General features: G+C 42.2%; 1 protein-coding gene across 2 annotated transcripts in view; it reads left to right on the top strand.

Moving 5' to 3' along the window:
• Positions 1-9,040: 9,040 nt before the first annotated feature.
• Positions 9,041-16,800, top strand: part of shoc2 (SHOC2 leucine rich repeat scaffold protein) — a 132,901-nt gene continuing 125,141 nt past the window's right edge. For both annotated transcript variants that reach the window (XM_072239835.1, XM_072239836.1), the window contains exon 1: positions 9,041-9,388. The gene's annotated coding sequence lies outside the window, so the exon portion shown is untranslated. The remainder of the gene's footprint in view (positions 9,389-16,800) is intronic.

Below are 16,800 nucleotides of genomic sequence, written 5' to 3'. Positions count from 1 at the left end.
AAATAGACTTAAACCAAAGAGTGAATAGAATGTCTCAATGTATATTTGAGGTTAAGAGCAGAGATCGGTTTAAAAGGAAGCTTGACCTAGTTTCTCTTTGCACGGATACTGCCTAACCTTCAGGTTATTTCAGCAGATTTTTGCTTTTAAAGATTTCTTGCAGATAGATTGCTTAACTCTCTGCCATCATATATTGCAAACCATATTTTATCTAAAACTACGTTTATACTTTTCTGATGCCCTCCCTTTGCTATTCTAAATTCTTAAGTTTAATATTTTCATGTTTACATTTAAATATCTCGTCCTTTCCTCTTTTTGTAAGAATATATAGACAAAGCAGGAAGGCCTAGAGTCCTTTCAGCATACTCTGTCCTCATTAAGGTCACAACTGATCCTGTGCCTTGGGGAAAAATACTGGCACATCTGATGGAGCCGCTGCCTGAGATCCGATCCTGAATTCGGGTGCCGTCTGTGGGATTTGCACATTCTTCATGAGACCATGAGGTTTCCTCAGGATGTTCCAGATCCCTCCCACGGGCAGGTTGATAGGTTACTTGGCTGATGTAAAATTAACCAATTTGTTTGTCAGAATCCTGGGAATTGGCATGGACTCAATAGCTGAAGAATCTGTCTCCATTTTTAATCTCACTAAATCCACTTCACATTCTGATTGTAGCATTAGATGATTCTCCAATGATTCATCCATTTCCACCTTGAGAATGTTGTCAACAGCTAAGCATTCACACCTCTGTGAAATTGAAAATTCAATGAGAGGTCTTGACAAAATGCAAACTTGTGATTTCTACTTTGTAACCATAACTTTAAAGTTCCTGGCCCTGCAGGTCAGAGGAATAGTTTAAATATCATTTAACAAATTAGAGCAAATCTAATCCAAACCATTTAAAAGCAAAAAGTGTAGATCCTGGAATAAAAACAGGAAATGTAGGAGATGCTGAGCAGGTGAGGTAGCATTCCATCTTCCTCTTTCCAAGTTCACAGAATGAGCCTGCACTTCCACTTCAACTGGCAGGATCACAATTCAAATGAAACTTCACATATTTAAAGAAAAAAAAGATGGGTTACTGTCCAAGAATTATTAGAATGCAGCTATGAGTTTAGTTTTTGCAATTGGTCTATGATGTTGACACTTCTGGAAGCTTTAAAAGCAAGACAAAAACAACATATTGAGAATTCTGTAATAAGAAAACAATTTCTACAGCTGGCAGAGCCTTGAAGAGTGAAATATATAAACAACTGATAATTTGCAAGTTTTGTTTCTCAAAAGTAGTGAAAACCAACATTCTAAACTTTTGGAGTAACCAAACATTGCACTTTAAAGGATAGGCCTGACATTATAAAAGAGGAATGCTTTATTAATTTAGAAAATCTATATCTGATTAGGCCAAATTTCAGTCCCAGAAGCAAATCATGTATGGATAGTAATAGTACATATAAATCAGGAAGGGATAAAAACAGCTACTCAAAAACTATTACAATTTGCTAAAATAAAATAGATCATAATCTAAAATATACATTTAATAAATAAGTGTGGAAAATCACCAAATTGCACAATGTATGTTGCTGATATTATTTATTTATTGATATACGGTGTGGTATAAGCCCTTCTGGCCCTCCAAGCTGCACTGCCCAGTAACCCCTGATTTTAATCATGGGACAATTTATAGTGACAAACTAACCTACCAACCATTACGTCTTTGGACTGTGGAAGGAAACTGGAGCACTTGGAGGAGACTGGGGGGAATGTACAAACTCCTTACAGGTATCTGCAGGATTTGAACTCAGTTTGCTAGGACTGTAAAGCATTGTGCTAACCATTACGCTGTCATACCGCCCCAAAAACTGATTCTGGAATATTTTCATTTGATAATTTGTTTGTTTAGCATAGCAACTCAAACGCCATCTACAAAATTCACTGATGACATGTTGACACAACTGTTGGTAACACCTCAGATGGTGATGAAGATGCTTACAGGAGTGAGATAGATCACAAGATGGCAGTGTGCATGGTCACAGCAGCATCTCCAGCTCCGATCAATGGTGAAACTTTTCATCCTGTTCATAATTTCTATGACTGAAAATCACTGCTGATCATAAAGCATACTAAAATCTGCAACACACACAAAATGCTGGAGGAACTCAGAAGGCCAGGCAGCAGCTATGGAAAAAGTGCAGTCAACGTTTCGGGCCAAGACCCTTTGGCAGGACTCAAATCTGCAAGTCTACCTCCTAGTGAGATGGATAATGATGACGCTGTGCAGTTATGGCCATTAATGCTTAATTACCATTAAGGATAAGCATTATGGCCATACAGTTACATGGAGTAGATCATCACTCTGCACCATGGCCAACTACATCTTGGGGTGCACGAGAACACAGGAACATGGTAAGTGTGCCAGTATTTGAGCAAGACCCGCAGGCCCACACTCCCGGTGACTCTACTTGCTTACATCTGATCGCTAGAAAATAAGCTGGATTACCTGCATCTGCATGTGAACCATCGGGAGATGAGGGACTGCTGTACACTCATCCTGATAGAAACAGGGTTCCAGGACACCACTCTAGACTCAGCCATCCAGCTAGACAGTCTAATCCCCTTTCAGGTGGACAGAAGGAGGAGGTCCGTGTGTCTATGTCAATGAGAACTGGTGTTTGAACTGGATAGTAACGGCCCATTGTTCACCATATATGAAGATTTTAATGGTGAATTGCAGGCCCTTCTACTTACTGAGGGAATTCACTGCCATTCTGATTGTTGCTATTTACATTCCCCCTGTGTGAATGCTGGGAAGCTTTGCCGGAGCTCTACTGCGCTATCTGCAACCTCCAAGTCACTCATTCTGATGGTTTCTTTATTGTTGGCGGTGACTTCAATCATGCCAAGCTAAAAACAGTTGGCCAAAGTTCTACCAATATGTCAACTTTGCAACCAGAGGAGAGAATATATTAGACCTGGTCTAAATCAAGGCTGTGGAGCCGGCAAAGCTGCCCCCTGCCCTCATCCTGGATACATCAATTTTGCTAGTCCCTGTAGACAGACCACTGGTTAAACAAGTCAAACCATGGAGGTCGGGTCCTGGGCAGAATGTGCCACCTTGGCACTGCAGGATTGTCCCAACAGCACGAACTGGAGCTTATTCAGGGAGTTGGTGAAGTACGATCATCACATCAACACTGATGAATGTGCAGCATCAGTGACTGGCTGTATAGGAAAATGCATTAAGGGTGCTACCGTGATTAAGCACTGGACTGAACTAAGCACTAAGGAGTTGGTGGTAGACCTGAGGAGAGCTAAGGTACCGGTCACCCCTGTTTCCATCCAGGGGGTCAGGGTGGACATGGTGGAGGATTACAAATACCTGGGGATATGAATTGATAATAAACTGGACTGGTCAAAGAACACTGAGGCTGTCTACAAGAAGGGTCAGAGCCGTCTCTATTTCCTGAGGAGACTGAGGTCCTTTAACATCTGCCGGACGATGCTGAGGATGTTCTACGAGTCTGTGGTGGCCAGTGCTATCATGTTTGCTGTTGTGTGCTGGGGCAGCAGGCTGAGGGTAGCAGACACCAACAGAATCAACAAACTCATTCGTAAGGCCAGTGACGTGGTGGGGATGGAACTGGACTCTCTGACGGTGGTGTCTGAAAAGAGGATGCTGTCCAAGTTGCATACCATCTTGGACAATGTCTCCCATCCACTACATAATGTACTGGTTGGGCACAGGAGTACATTCAGCCAGAGACTCATTCCACCAAGATGCAACACAGAGTGTCATAGGAAGTCATTCCTGCCTGTGGCCATCAAACTTTACAACTCCTCCTTTGGAGGGTCAGACACCCTGAGCCAATAGGCTGGTCTTGGACTTATTTCCTGGCATAATTTACATATTACTATTTAACTATTTATGGTTTTATTACTATTTATTATTTATGGAGCAACTGTAACAAAAACCAATTTCCCCCGGGATCAATAAAGTATGACTGTGACCACTATGACTACCAGTGCAAATCAGGGAACATGGTTGACTGCAGAGGTTTGTGCAGTGCTTAGGGATCATGATGCTGCCTGCAGGTCGGGGGATAAGACAACTGTGAGGTTAGCAAGAGCTGTGCTCTTCCATGCCATCAGGAAGGCAAAACGACGGTACTCAAAGAAAATTCACAGATACCTTTGTCACATCAGGAACACATGGTGCATGTGTCAAGGTATAAAAACTATAACAGATTACAAGTCCAGCCTGTGTGCCTCCCTTTCTGATAGACTGAATGCTTTCTATGCACGATTTGATGCAATGAATGACGTGACATCAAAGAAAACACCCTCTCCCCCTGAGGGCACCCTGCCTGACCGCAGTACCCTAGTCGGGGTAAACCCTTGCAAACTGGGAAGCCAGATAGCCTATCTGGTCTGGACAACCTACGTGGCCCAGCCAACAGAGTTCCTAATGCAAACACAAGGAAATCTGCAGATGCTGGAATTTCAAGCAACACACATAAAAGTTGCTGGGGGAACGCAGCAGGCCAGGCAGCATCTCTAGGAAGAGGTACAGTCGACGTTTCGGGCCGAGACCCTTTGTCAAGACGAACTGAAAGAAGAGCTACTTTATACTTTACACTTTATTGTCGCCAAACAATTGATACTAGAACGTACAATCATCACAGCAATATTTGATTCTGCGCTTCCCGCTCCCTGGATTACAAATTGATAGTAAATATTAAAAATTTAAATTATAAATCATAAATAGAAAATAGAAAATGGAAAGTAAGGTAGTGCAAAACAACCAAGAGGCAGGTCCGGATATTTTGAGGGTACAGCCCAGATCCGGGTCAGGATCCGTTCAGCAGTCTTATCACAGTTGGAAAGAAGCTGTTCCCAAATCTAGCCGTACGAGTCTTCAAGCTCCTGAGCCTTCTCCTGGAGGGAAGAGGGACGAAAAGTGTGTTGACTGGGTGGGTCGTGTCCTTGATTATCCTGGCAGCACTGCTCCGACAGCATGTGGTGTAAAGTGAGTCCAAAGACGGCAGATTGGTTTGTGTGATGTGCTGCGCCGTGTTCACGATCTTCTGCAGCTTCTTCCGGTCTTGGACAGGACAACTTCCATACCAGGTTGTGATGCACCCTAGAAGAATGATTTCTATGGTGCATCTATAAAATTAGTGAGGGTTTTAGGGGCCAGGCCAAATTTCTTTAGTTTTCTCAGGAAGTAAAGGCGCTGGTGGGCCTTCTTGGCAGTGGACTCTGCTTGGCTGGACCAAGTCAGGTCACTTGTGATATTGACCCCAAGGAACTTAAAGCTTTTGACCTGTTCCACTTGCGCACCACCGATGTAAATTGGGTCGTGCGGTCCGCTACTCCTTCTGAAGTCAACAACCAATTCCTTCGTCTTGCTGACGTTGAGGAATAGGTTATTGTCTTCGCTGCATGTCACCGGGTTCTTAATTTCCTCTCTGTACTCAAACTCATCATTACCCGAGATATGGTAAGAGATTTGAAAGTGGGACAGGGAGGGGGAGATCCGAAAAAATAGGAGAAGACAGGAGGGGGAGGGATGGAGCCAAGAGCTGGGCAGTTGATTGGCAAAAGGGATATGAGAGGATCATGGGACAGGAGGCCTAGGGAGAAAGAAAAGGGGGAGGGGGGGAAAAAAACCAGAGGATGGGCAAGGAGTATAGTGAGAGGGACAGTGGGAGAAAATGGAGAGAGAGAAAAAGAATGTGTGTATATAAATAAATAAATAGCAGATGGGATACAAGGGGGAGGTGGGGCATTAGCGGAAGTTTGAGAAGTCAATGTTCATGCCGTCAGGTTAGAGGCTACCCAGACGGAATATAAGGTGTTGTTCCTCCAACCTGAGTGTGGCTTCATCTTGACAGTAGAGGAGGCCATGGATAGACATATCAGAATGGGAACAGGATGTGGAATTAAAATATGTGGCCACTGGGAGATCCTGCTTTCTTTGGATCTCCCAGTGGCCACACATTTTAATTCCACGTCCCACTCTGTAACTGGGTCTTGGACTTCTTGACGGTAAGTCCCTTGAAGTCCAAGTTAACAGCAACAGCTGAAGCTCTGTTATGATGAGCACTGGTGCCCCCAGGGTTGTGTGCTCAGTCCATGGCTGTTCGTGCTGCTGACTCTCAACTGCACTGCCAGATTCAACTCAAACCACCTCATCAAGTTTTCTGATGATACAACAGTGGATGGCCTCATTGGCAAAAATGATAAATCGGCGTACAGAGAGAAGGTAAAGAGGCTTGTCAAATCATGTGAGAACAACAACCTGAGTCTCAATGTGGAAAGACAAAAGAGATGATTGTGGACTTCAGGAAGGCACAGGTTGACCACTCTCCATTGCACATCGATGACTCTGTTGAAGAGAAAGGCAACAGCACAAAGTTCCTTGCTGTGCACACAATGGACGATATAACCTGAACCCACAACACCTCCTCATTTGTCAAGAAGACACAGCAGCATTGACATTTTTTGAGGAGATTGGGGCATGCACGGCTCCTTGCTCCCAATCTAAAAATTTTCTACAGGAACACCATCGTTGTGTGGTACAGAAGCTGCAAATCATCGGATCACAAGACCCTAAAGAGGACCATAAAAACTGCTGCAAGGATCTCTGGCATGTCCCATTCCCCCATTTCCGACATTTACCAGGAGTATTATGTACGAAGGGCCCGAAGAGTTCTCAGAAATCCCTACCACCCATCCCACAATCTCTTTGACCCACTATGATCAGGAAGGAGGTACAGGAGCATCAGGACTAGGATTGCCAGACTGGGTATAGCTTCTTCACCCAGAGACTAATGAATACCCTGCCACCTTCCAGATCTGGTCACTAGAACAGTGAGCAGTACATTTCACATGCATTTTGAATTATATTTTATTAACTTATTAGTGATAATATTTAGTTTTATGTGTTGTGTGATATATGTTTTGTGGGTGCACTATGGTCTGCAGGAACATTGTTTTGTTTGATTGTGTACATATACAATCAGCTGACAATAAACTTGAGCAGTTGAGTGGTATTGCAACAACAACCTTACATTCAATGTCAGTAAGACCAAGGAACTGATTGTGGACTTCAGGAGTACGAGGTCGGAAGAACACACACTGGTCCTCATTGAGAGCTCAGCAGTAGAACAGATGAGCAACTTCAAGTTACTGAGTGTTAACATCTCAAAGGATCAACACATTGATGCAATCATGAAGAAGTCATGCCAGTGGCTCTGCTTTATTAGGAGTTTTGGGAGATTTGATATGTCACCAAAGAGATTTACACATTTATATAGATTTATAGTGGAGAGCCTTGTGACTGTTGTGGAGGCTCCGGTTCAGAGGATCACGATATTACAGAAAGTTGTAGACCCAGCCAGCTCCATCACAGCCACCACCTCCTCACCATCAAGGACATCTTGAAGAGGCAGCGCCCAAAGAATGTGTTATTAAGAACCTTGGTATTCAATCTTGCTCTATTTATTATTGTAATTTATAGCTGTTTATGTCTTTATACTGAACTCCTGCTGCAAAACAATATCATATGTCAGTGGCAATTTGATTCTGATTTAGTAAGAACTACAATGATGTATTTTCTAGATTTGAAATTAAAATTATTCATTTGTCTGAATCAGAAGGTTTATAGGAGTTCCTGCAGCTTTCTTTTTGTCTTTTGAATGGAGATTTCTCCAGATGGCAGACTGTATTGCCAAGATATCACTAGCAACAACCTTTAAGAACAAGGAATTGAAGAAATAGGAGAAGACAATATTCTACCATATTCTCCATGAGATCATGGCTGTTTATCTCATCCTTTTTCCTGTCTGATTCCCATAAATCTTGATTCCCTGAACATCAAAAATGTGTTGAATGATTGATCATTTACAAACCTTTCATTTTGCAAATTCGGAACATTTACAGATCTATGAATGAATTGGTATGCATATGAAAACTAAGCATTAATCATTTTACAAAGGTCAATTAGCCTAGCAACCAGCACATTTTAGGCATATTGGAGAAGATATGAGTACTTGGGCAGAAGATATGGCATTGGAAGTTACATTTGAGCCTAGGTCACTGGAGCTACGGGGCAAGCTGGGTCTAAATTGTGAAGCAACCACCTTTACAGCATAGCGTGGTATCTGAGATTGCTTTCTCTAGATCAAAGGGGGCTGGGTGACTTTTAAAGAGGTGTATAAGATTATCAGTACATATATAGGATAGTTAGTCGCAATCTGTTTACCAGGGAAAGGAGTCTAAAACTAAAGGGCATAAATTTAAAAGGAGAAGGGATGGGAATCTGAGGGACACGTTTTTCACACAGGGTGGCAATTGTATGGCACCAGCTACCAGAGGAAAGGGTAGAGGTAGCTACAATTGCAAATTTCAAAGACATTTGGGCAGGTATGTAGATAGGAAATGGCAATAGACAATAGGTGCAGGAGTAGGCCATTCAGCCCTTCGAGCCAGCACGGCCATTCACTGTGATCATGGCTGATCATCCACAATCAGTACCCTTTTCCTGCCTTCTCCCCATATCCCTTGACTCCGCTATCTTTAAGAGCTCTATCTAACTCTTTCTTGAAAGAATCCAGAGAATTGGCCTCCACTGCTTTCTGAGGCAGGGCATTCCACAGAACCACAACCCTCTGTGTGAAAAAGTTTTTCCTCAACTCCGTTCTAAATGGTCTACCCCTTATTCTTAAAATGGCTTGAGGAATACAGGCAATTCTTAAGTGGGCAGCATGGTTAGCTTGGATGAGTTGGATCAAAATTTCAAAAAAAGGCAATACCTTTTCAAGGATAATTAACGATGGGTAATACATACTTGACGTTCACTAAAATAATTTAAAAACTACACCACTTCATTGTCTATCTATCACTGTGATAGATCGTGCACGTCAGCCCATGAAGTTCTCCAACGCACGATCCCGACAGGCGCGCTTTCGAAGGAGCGAGCCCAGGTTCGCTACGCGATGACCTAATCGGTACGGTGACGCAATCGCGTCGGTACGGGGGAGAAGGGCTGGTGCCTGGGAGGCGCAGCGTCTCCCTGAGCTCAGTCAGTGTGAGTGTTGGCGGAGGGCTGGTAGAGCAGTGCCTGACTCAGGCTTGAGTTATATATAAAAAAATACACGCGTCTTCTGCTTACAGGCGGCTGCCGAACTCGGAGGCTTTCGGGGGCCGACCGGCAGCAGCAGGCGAGAGGGAGCTGGGTGGCAGCTGTGGGAGACTGACTGGGCCGTTGTTGCCCTACGGCTGACCGGGTTGTCAGTGGGCCTGGGCCTTCGGGGAGACCGAGCGGCCGAGAAGGACGGGACAGAAACGCGTTGCCCCGGGAGAGGCTCGCCACTCACTCAGGCACAGGTAAAGGCAGCGGGTGCACCCAGTGCGGCTGGCCAGCTGGTTGGGATGGGCGTTGTTTGGTGTGAGGGCGAGTTTCTGTTGTGGGAACCGATAAAAGCGGAAATGCACATTGTTGTAATATACATTTATTTTAAAATACGCTTGATTTCCCTTTTCGTGTCAAGTCGGCGCAGATTCGGCATGTCCTGAGGTGACTCGATTGGCAGGGCTTTTTAAGGTGTTTATTCAGCAGCAAAAGGAAAAGGGGCGGGGAAGAAAGAAATAAGACTCCTTCCCAACCCTGGACGACGAACGAAGTGACTATTTTTGAAGACTGAATTTTAAGTCTGATAACCGTTTTTATAAATAGTAAGACTTATGAAAGTATTAATATCTAAGCATTGATTAAGAGTGATGCCTACAAGCTGTGTTTGATTGTGGAGGGAGTTAGGATTTTTTGTTTTTTTGTTTTATACTAGAGAGCAAAGTTGATTCATTTTGTATACCTCAACATACTGAAGGCACTGCAAATTGTGCCACATTTCTTATATTTAAATGTGTGACTAATATCTTGGTACAGCTGTAGACTTGGATCGATAGAAGAAATGTTGACTGTTTTGTCATATCTTCTGAAGTGTTTGCAAGTGAAGTGTTTATTTCTATACAATTGTCAAGTTGTAGCAGACTGGCAGCAAAGTGGTGCTAATTCTGTAAAATTATTTTAATGCCATGTAATAAGGCAGATTCAGATGCAGTCTGTAACACCAAACCATTTGTGCTTTAAGATGTTTGCTGCATTTGGAAGCCATAATGTTATAGCTGAATCTGTCCTTGTTTAGTACATCATAGCAATATTGGAAAATAAACTCCTGGTGCTGGCTTTCAAAAAAATGTTTTAGGATCTACAGTAGCAAAGTAAATCATGCTGACTGATTGAAGTAATAGTAAATATGGGATCAATACAGGTAAGGCAGCACAGCATTGTGTAGAGAGAATGGTGTTAAGTGTCATCTCAAATTTTTTATTATAATTTTGAAGAGGCATCTGCTCCTTTCTGTAGAGATGTTATCCAATCTGTGAGTGTTTTCAGTGTTCCCATTTTGGAGGACTAATTGCGGGAATGCAGGTGATCCTAAATAATTTTGCATGATCTCAGTGCATTCAAGAACAAAATGAACTATGTGTGAGTCTTGGGCCTTGGGCTTGGGACACAAAAGTTTAGGGCTATTTAGTTTAGGTCTGTTTCTGTGCTGTCTGGTCATGTGTCACACTGCCCAGCAATCCACATATTTAACTCTAGCGTAATCACAGGGCAATTTATAATGACCAGTTAAACTAACTGGTACGTCTTTGGACTGTGGGAGGAAACCGGAGCACCTGGAGGAAGCTCACGCATTTCATAGGGAGAATGTACAAACTCATTAAGGATGGCACCGGAATTGAACTCCGAATACCGGAATGCCTCGAACTGTAATGGAGCCATGCTTATCGCCGGACTACAGAAAACCTTTACCATGCCAAACATTGACCTTGTCATCTATAGCTTTGGATTGACATCATCACCTTGAACAAAATTATCACCAATTTTACACCATTGGTATTCCTGTTTTCGCAACAGTCCCCACTAGCATGTATGGCTCTTTCATGCTTTATTTTAAGCAACTTGTCTTTTTTCCACTCTTTTCCTGTCCTTTCACAGACCTCTTCCTCATCTCTATTTTTTTGATTGCTATATTCCAATCTTTCAACCTTTTCATTGTGATTTCAATCTCAATTTACCTTGTTCTTTCTGTTCTGGTTTCATTGCTTCTGGTACCTCCAGTATTCATATTCATAAATAGTTCAGTTAGGTCAAATTAAGTAGTCTTTATGCTACCATTGTCTCAATTAGTTTCTATTTCTTCCTTGTATTCCTCACCTCTCACCTCTGCCAGTCTACCTTCAAAACTTTTGTAGCCTCTGTTGGAAAATAATTCATCCTGAAATCAGCTATCATTTTTTTAAAATGTGTCATCTGCTTTGCCTTCCATTTGCCATGTTATTTATGTTACTGCTGATCTCCATTCACTGCCTTGCCTTTGGTGTCTTCAATGAGATTTTTATTTTACTGTCCTGTTAATTTTGCTGGAATTATTCCCATCTACCCTCTTATTAAATGTAGAGACACTTTAAGCATATTCAGTGCACAGCAGATTTAACCATCTGTCACCAGATCTGTCTGGTCTACATCACACTCATCATAGCTCTTGCCAAAATTCACTGGATTTCAGGGTCTTTCTCAACATATCTCTTAAAGTTATTGCCAGTAATCCTTGAACAAATTCTTTTTCCCTTTTTTCAACTGCATGTTGGAACTGCTCCAATTAGATTTGTTTCTGCCACAGTACCTGTCCAAAGTGTTAAACAAGATCTTCTATATCTGTGGTTGCAGCATGATGACCATGAGATTTTTTTGAGGAGGTACAAAAGATTGCTGAAGACAGGGATATGGATGTTGCCCATGTGGACTATAGTAAAGTTTTTGACAAGCTCCCATGTAGTAGATTGGACCAGAAGGCACAAGGGATCTGAGGCATATTTGGCTGGGTGATGGGTAGTGGTGGACGTGTGTTTGGAAATCTGTGAAAAATAATGTTGCAGGGATTGGAGCCAGGATATAAACTTAGTGGGAAATAGATCAGCAGCAATATTAGACAGAGCAGTGGCAGATGGAATTTAGTCTAGGCATGTGTGAGCCTAGCATTTTGGGATGTCAGATTCCATTAGCACATATAGAAATAATAGTAAGTACTGAGCAAGACCCTCAACTCAGGTTGATTTACAGAGAAAACTAGAGTGCAAGATCATAGATCCCTACAAGTGATGAATATTGAAAAGGACAATTGATATGCTTGCCTTCATAGGCCGAGGCCTGTGTATAGGAGTTGCGATTCACACTGCAGTCTACAAAAATATTGTTTAGATCGTATTGTGCATAATTCTGGTTGCCACTACAAGGACAGTGTAGCAATAAAGAGAGTGCCAGAGATATTCACCAGGATGTTGTCAAGAATGGAGAGATTGCTTAGGCTGTTTTTTTTCCCTCACTGGAATGCAGTAGGCTGAACAGCACAGTTAGGATAGGTGGCCAGGGTTTCTTTTCCCTCAGGTGGGGAGTCTAGAGGTCACTAGTTTTAAGTGAGTGGAGAAATTTAAAGGACAATGGAGGAATAAGCTTTTCAGAGTATGATGAACATTTGGAACAGCTGTTAGAAGCAGTGGAGGCAGATGCAGTTACAGCATGTGAAAGGCATTTTGGCAGGTACTTGGATAGGAAAAGAACAGAGGGATATGGGCCTAATGCAGGCAAAAGGGATTTATGTAGATTGACATCAACATTAGCATGGATGAAATGCAATGTTAAGGCACAATATTGTGCTAGGTAGTTGTTTTGTTTTGGGATTTATGATCATTGAACTATTTATTATTTTCCACTACTTGCCTTGCCCTTCTGAATGAGATTGTCGGATTCTGTTCCTATTCGTATTGGTAGATTATCTGGATCTACTCTTTCATTTTTCTTTGGAGGCTGCGGATTTTTTTTTGTTCTGTTGTCGTCTTGAATCTTATCTCAACTGTGCCTAGCTGTTCATTTCCCTGCCATAGAAGGACTGCAGTTACTTTCCAGCATGTTAACTGGTGGACTGGTTATCATTTCTATTTAACAGCCCTTCCTCTCTCACCTCCTCAGGCTTGTTTTGTCAAACCATATTTCAGGGTCATAGTGTCCATTTTGACCAGGACATGGAGGTTTCAAACCCATGTGAAGAACATTCACCTCCACATTGTAACAGTTCTTACCTGGGCATCCATGTTGCTAAAATTGAGACCCCTATATTGTTGCTTTCAGATCCCATTGGTTTCAATTGTTGATGAATTTCCTCTGTGATTTTTAAACCTCTGCTGCTTGTCATTCCACTCAAACCAGCTTGTCTCCCATTGCATCTGTTCTTACTGATCTTTGGAGGCAATGAATTGAAATTCTCATCTGTTTGACATGTTCCATGACTTGCTCCTTCCTGTCCCTGAAGCTTCCTTCAATCATTGTACTTTGCTGGCATTTTGGTAGTAATTCCATCAGGCAACCTGATGTCATGCTTTGAAATTCCTTTCCTTTAAAACTCTGTTTAAAAACCAGCACATTATCAGTATTTGGCTAACCCTCCAGTGGCCACTTTACCTGTACATTTTTCTGAAATTTCAGCTGTTCATTATATAAAATGATACAAATGTATGCAAACCATTCTATTTAAATCATTGTGAAACTGCTTTTCCATTGTTTGACGTTTGAAAGTTCAATATCTGTACAATAGCCAAAATGATATGGATGATAGATTCCCAATTAAGAATCTCTTCATTGGCTCCTCATAAGGATGCAGTGAGAGAAAGGTAACTAGGCATCTGATTTTTAGGGAATTGTACAATGAAGTGAAGACGACATATGTCATGTATACAGCAAAATGTTAAATAGTTTACTTCATCCTGTATTTGTTATTGCTAACTTTTTGTGACAAGAGATATTTGGGAATCAATCGGAGGTAAATACGATGATTTGCAATAGGTAGGGATCTTTTGGCTTTGACACAGAAAAGTGGAAGAATCAGAAGTTATTTTTAATTTATTCATTGGCAGGACTGAGACTACTATTTATTGCCCATCCTTAATTGTTCTTGAAAGTTAATGACCCATTGTCTGGGTTAATGGTTCCAGGAGTTGGATCAAATGATGAAGAAAGCCTGGTGGTGCGCAACCTGGAGGAGAATCTGATAATACATTTCCTTATGAACTTTAAACCTTTTTTGCAGGTGATGGTGTCCTGCACTTTTCCCCTGTGATAGTAATTGAGTTTGTGAGGTACTGTCAGTATAGTGTAGGCAGAAAACTATGGTGCATTTTGCAGCCACTGTTTGCCAGTGGTGGAGAGAATAAAGCTTTATTGAGGTGGATGGGGTGCATATATCAGGTTACTTTGCCCTGGATGATATCTACATTGAGATTTGTTGGAGCTGCACTCATCTAGGCAAAAGGTGAATATTCAACCTCACTCCTTGAAACTTAATGGAAGAAGCACACTTCCCTGTAGGGCTTCCATGCATTGATGGGGCAGTTGACCTCCAAGTAATTACAGCTGTCTTCTTTTTTTACTATGACTCCAACCACCGATAACTATAATTTTATCAGGGTGCCTTGGTGTTCACTTAGTCAAATGCTGCCCTGTTGTCCAGGACAGTCCCTTTCACTTGTCTTGAGATAAACTCTTTGAGTTTTGATGAGGTTTTATGTTGTAGTCTGAGTGAACCCAAACTGGACATTGGTCAGTAGCTTTAGTAGTAAGTGTGACTTCACAGTTATTGTCAGTGGTGCTTCCCACTTTGAATTGGCAGTAATTGTGAATAGGACATTGTCAGACATACCTGTGCTGTTGGAACAGTTAGACTAGAGGTACAGCTGCTTCTGAAGACTAGAGGTACAGCTGCTTCTGAAGCATAGGTATTCAGTATTACAGTTGGGCTGGAATATGGATCCATGGCCTTTGCTGTATGCAGTGCATTCAACTGTTTTTTTTAACTTCAGCCAGAGTGAATTATATTGGCTGGAGAAGAGTTTCTTTGTGGTGATATGTTTCTCAGGAGGAAGCTAGGACATGGCATCTGTTCCATGTCTGAATATGGTTGTAAATGCTTCAGCTGTGTCTTTAGCAGTCAACGCTGGGTTCCAACACTGAGAATAGGGATATTCTTGGAGCCCCTCCCAGTGACTGTTTAATTGTCCATTATTCATTGGAACTCACTGTAATTCAGAAGAATAAGGGGTAACCTCATTAAAACCTATCTAATGTTGAAGGGCCTCGACAGAGTGGATGTGGAGAGGATGTTTCCTATGCTGGTGGAGTTTAGGACCAGAGGACTCAGCCTCAGAATAGAGGAGGTGCCATTTTAGAACGGAGATGAGGTATTTCTTTAGCCAGAGAGTGGCAAATCTGTAGAATTTGTTGCCACAGGCGGCTGTGGAGGTCAAGTCATTGGGTATGTTTAAGGGAGAGGTTGGTAGATTCTTGATTAGTCAGGACGTGAAGAGATGTGGGGAGAAAGCAGGAGATTGGGGCTGAGAGGGGAAAATGGATCAGCCATGATGAAATGGCAAAGCAGAATCTGGGCCAAATGGCCTAATTCTGCTCCTTTATCTCATGATCTGATTTGTGATGAGATGTGGTAGCTTTGCAGAACTTCCACCTGATCTGTCAATCCATAGAGTGCGAATCTGGGTTTGACATAGGACATAGTTATGAACTGAAAAAAGAGTCAAGCATTCTTATTATGGTTTAAAAAAAAATTCCTGTGACTTCCTTTGTCAATTCAATTATTATTCACTATTGCATTCACCTTTTAGATACTTTGGGCTATTTTATAAACTTAATTTGTATTAACTGAATTATCTTTTTTGCTTCATATCATTTGTGTTATCAAGTTGTTATTTGGTACGGGTGGCGGGGTAGAGATAATGTCTCTACCAAAGGATGTGTAAAGTGCTATTTGCCTGTGCTAGGCTGCTACCCTTTGGGCAAAGTGTAGCATCTGCTTTGCTGCCCCACCTCTGATCAGAGACATGTGAAGCCATGGGTGCAGGTGATAAATGGTTGTATGAGCAGCTGGTGCATCACAAGTCCTGGTTATATGACCACTGACGCCAGGCAAACAATCTCTGAAGACTATTGCCAAGAATGATCATGGTCAAGACCATGATCACCCATGTCATACGACACGGCACGTAATGAATAAATGTTGTTTGGTACAGATAAAGTATGAACAAACTTGCTGTTTCCATAATTAGCATAATTAACTTAAATGGAGCAAATTGGTGAAAATCAAGGTATAAACTGTAGATAGTTGGTACTTTAGAATATAATAAGGTTATTCTAAATATCTCTGCTGGAAACTTTAGAGTCTAAAGTCGTTGAAAAATGCAGCACAGAAACAGACCCTTTGGCCCATCCGGTCCATGCCAATCCATTTAAACTGCCTGGTCTCATTGACCTGAATCTGGACCATAGCCCTCCATACCCAAGCTTCTCTTAAACGTTGAAATTGAGCTCTTTCATTCTTAACCCATGACCTCTGGTTGTAGTCCCACCCAGCCTTAATAGAAGAAGCCTGCTTGCATTTACCCCATCTTTTGTTGAGTGCCATCGAGTTGTCAAGTGCTCAAAGGATCGTCTAGTTGACAATAGGGTTGTCCACAGGCCTGTCTTCCGCGCAGATACTCCTGTTGCCCAGGTTGGGACCCGGCTGGATTCAAACTCGGGACCATCTACCTTGAAGTCCAGTGCTGATGCCACTACACCACCAGTCAGACCACCCTATCTCATAATTTTGTATAGCTCCATCAGATCACCC

The sequence above is a fragment of the Mobula birostris genome, chromosome 21 (genome assembly GCF_030028105.1).
Source record: "Mobula birostris isolate sMobBir1 chromosome 21, sMobBir1.hap1, whole genome shotgun sequence".
In the NCBI taxonomy this organism is placed as follows: domain Eukaryota; kingdom Metazoa; phylum Chordata; class Chondrichthyes; order Myliobatiformes; family Myliobatidae; genus Mobula; species Mobula birostris.
This window is presented reverse-complemented; position numbering and strand designations above follow the sequence as displayed.